This window comes from Sapajus apella, unplaced genomic scaffold (genome assembly GCF_009761245.1).
Source record: "Sapajus apella isolate SASKATOON/1434 unplaced genomic scaffold, GSC_monkey_1.0 scaffold121, whole genome shotgun sequence".
NCBI classification, from domain to species: domain Eukaryota; kingdom Metazoa; phylum Chordata; class Mammalia; order Primates; family Cebidae; genus Sapajus; species Sapajus apella.
In genome coordinates, this window is record NW_022437061.1 from 3,055,061 (window position 1) to 3,058,926 (window position 3,866).

Here is a 3,866-nt window from a genome sequence, read left to right on the forward strand (position 1 = left end):
ATTGTATTTTAAGAAAAACTAATTGTAACTGCATAGTACTCTCACAATAACAAAGAAGTAGACATTTTCACTGATTTTTATTCCACTTTAAAGCAATAGTTTACAAAATGAAAACATAAGCCACCATTGTTATTTACATTGCCAAGCTGATGAGGGAAATTTTCTTCTTATAGTAATGTTTCAGTCAATAAACAAAAAATGAATAACAGAATATTACCATTTTTCAATTCCTAATAAAGTAAAGGATCTAAGGCAATGATCATTGTCATGACTACCAGTCATTATGTGTCTCCTAATGAGAAAAAAACAACATAACCTGCAAGTAGTCTTAGCAAAATTACAACTTAAAATCGAGCTGGAGCTTCTGGATCAAGATACTTGTTCACAGGAAATTCAGGAACCAGAAAAACACAATAATTGATAGTACAGGAATGCAAAATCCACAATGTGGAAAACTCTGCAGGACAAACAACCCAGTTCCATAACAAATAAATAAAATGAAAAAAAAAAAAAGAGTAGGGAGGTAAGGAGGAATCCTATAGATTAAAAGAAACTTAAGACACATAGATCAATTGCAACAAATAGATCTGCATTGTCCTACTCAGTAGCCACTACCCACATGTGGCTAGTTCAAATTGAAGTGTGCAAAATACACATTAGATTTCAAAGACTTAGTATAAATATATATATATATATATATAATATCTTATTAGAATATCTTAACTGATATGTTGACATAATGATAATGTTTTTGGCACATTGGCTTAAAAAACTAATTGCACTTTTACTTTTTAAATTAAAATTACAAATTCATATGTGGTTTATATTGCATTTGTATGATAGTATTGCTATTATTAATATTATTTAGATTCTGATATAAATACACAAGTAATATATATATAATTACTTTAAGTTTGATGATGATATTGTGATTATGCTTTTAAAAATAGTCCTTATCTTATAGAGCTACATATGAAATATACAGGGATGGAATGATATTATGACTAGGACTTGCTTTAAAATAATGTGGTGGGGAAAAGTGGATAAGTGTGTAGATAAATAAGAATGGGCATGAGTTGGTCATGTGGAAATGAGTATGAAATTCACTGTATTAGACTCTCTACTTTTGCATATGTTTGACATTTTCCATGATAAAAGGTTAGAAGGAAGTGGGTGAGGCTACAACTGTGGGCATACTTTTAAGAACTAAGAGCAAGATGGTAAATAGTCTGCCACAGCAACAGACACCAGACCTGGTATGCTTCACTGTAAACTCCTTATAGGCTACCCCATCCCTGATCTCAAACCCTTCTTCTGCACTCAACCTCCTTTCTGTTATTTAGCTTTTACTTTGGAAATGCATCCTTGACTTAATTGTCTTACCCCAGACCTTCTGTCTGGCTGATGGACCTTAACTTTGTGTTTATTATTGCTGGTAACAAATTCCCCCAAAACTTGGTGAATGAAAACACTAATCATTTTATTATTATGTCTTCTGATTCTGGGGGTTGACTAGGTTCAGCTGGGCATTTCTCACTAGGAGTTTGTCATGTAGTTACAATCAGGAGGTGATTGAGACTAGAGACATCCAAAGGCTTCCTCACTCATACGTCTGTCAGTCAAAGCCAGATGTTGGCTGGGATTTCAGCTGAGGCTGTCACCCAGAACACCTATACATGGGTTTTCCATGTGACATGGGCCTCCTCACCATATGGTGGCTAGGTTTCAAGAGTTTGCATCCCAATAGTATCGCAGGTAATAAGTCTATCACCTTTATACCATAGTCTAGAAGACATCACTTCAAATGTAGTTACCAACCCACCAACATTCAAGGGTAGAAAACCTTGGTCCCACTTCTTGATGGAAGGAGTGCCAATATCACACTGGAAGATGAGTGTGTGCAATAGAAATCTTGTTGCAGCCATCAAGGAAAGTTCCATCTGCCATGCTTTGGATCCCCCTTGGTCTGCACATTTATTTCTCTGGCTCTGACTAGTTTCCAATTATTAGCAAGCCAAACAGCACTTCTTCTGCTTAGAACTATCATCTATCTGATCCTGCTCAGCTTGCACATCATTCTAGCACTGGTACTGCTTGCTCACCAACTTCTGCCTTTACCTGTTAACCCCCTCTATTCCTCCTCCATCATGTCTTTTCTGCTCCAAAATATATAAGGACATAACATTAGAAAACAACATTGGTCATATACTCTTGAAAACACCCTACCTTTACAAACCTGACCCAAGAAATACAAACAGGCAGATATGAAATACAGTGATAATAAACATGCTTAATTAAATTTTAAAACTAGTCAATGACTTTGCATTGTTAATCCTTGGTTTGTGTCATTATTATATAATGGGCAATAAAAGTGCTCAATGTTGGTGTCCTGGAAAAACTCTTACTCTTAAGTAGCAGGTAGAAAAAAAATCATTCTACATAGAAGATCCCTATCACCAGAAACATTATGGCACCCTCTGCTGTCAGGAAACAAAGTTTAAAGGTACCCTGTGTTCATTTTCCCTGCAGGATTCTTCAGCATCCTGTTCCCATAGGCTGCCAATCATCTTATTCAGATGTAAAAGCATAATTTGGAGAAGAAAAGCAAGCAGCTTAAAGCAGGCAAGATATAAAGGTAAAGGTAAAAAATAAAAACCCATCAGTGTGTGTAGTTCAATGGAAATAAGTCTGAAAGGAGAAAATAAGCTATGTATAGAATCTCAAGAGGTAGCCAATATCAAAAACATAATATAGCTATCCTTGTCTAAGGCCTTTACAAAAGTAACCTTGACAAATTGCCCATGAAACACAGAAAGGTTAAATATAGCCCAAGGTCACAGAGCAAGTAAATGGCAGAACCAAGATATAAACCCCAGCAATCTGAATCTAGAGCCTGTAGTATCTTTAACCACTCTACTCTACTGCCTATTAATGGCGGGGTGGGGGGGGACTTCCTTAAGTATATCAAAAACTACTATTAGATATTATTGCCATTACCTAAAAGAATATTGACTGCCAGGAAAATTTCTTGCCCCATATAAAGCAGAGAAAATGTAATCCAAGTCTCCCATTCACAATAAACTATTCTGAAGTTTGAGATTACAGGACCAGCACAGTGGCTTCACGCCTGTAATCCCAGCTCTTTGGGAGGCAGAGGCAGGTAGATCATCTGAGGTCTGGAGTTTGAGACTAGCCTGGCTAACATGGTGAAAAAACATCTCTAGTAAAACTACAAAAAATTAGCCAGGTGTGGTGGCACGTTCTTGTAATCCCAGCTGCTTGAGGGCTGAGAGAGGAGAATAGCTTGAACCTGGAAGGAGGAGGTTGCATGAGCCAAGATTGTGCCATTGCACTCCAGCTTGGGCAACAAGAGTGAAACTCCGTCTCAAAAAACAAAAAGATTACTTTCTCTTCTAAATTTAGAAATAATTTGCTCTTTGGAGAAATCAAAATGTATTTCACTAAACTCAAAAGTAATGTCTCTGGTTCACAAAGACTTGTTCACTGACCCAGTGAAACCTATAGGGGAGTAGGAAGCCTTTCCTAATGAAGGACAAAGCAACTAGTTCTCATCTTCTTCCATGGAATAATGAGCCAAACAGGTCTGTTTACGGATGATAGGAATGCTCAAAAGGTTGGAGAGCTCTGGGCTGCAGACTGAAAGAAGCAGGACAGAATTCCTGGTATGGTGCTAGAAGAACATCATGTTCAGTGAGACCCTGCAGGCAGAGCAAGGAGCAAGGATAGGTGTTTCTCAAAGAGGGTCACCCTATTTATACCAGCCTCCAATGTATTCATATAGAGAAACTTAAAGGATAATGATACGAAAAATAATGAGAAACTCTTCCTTTGCAGACCTTCTAAGA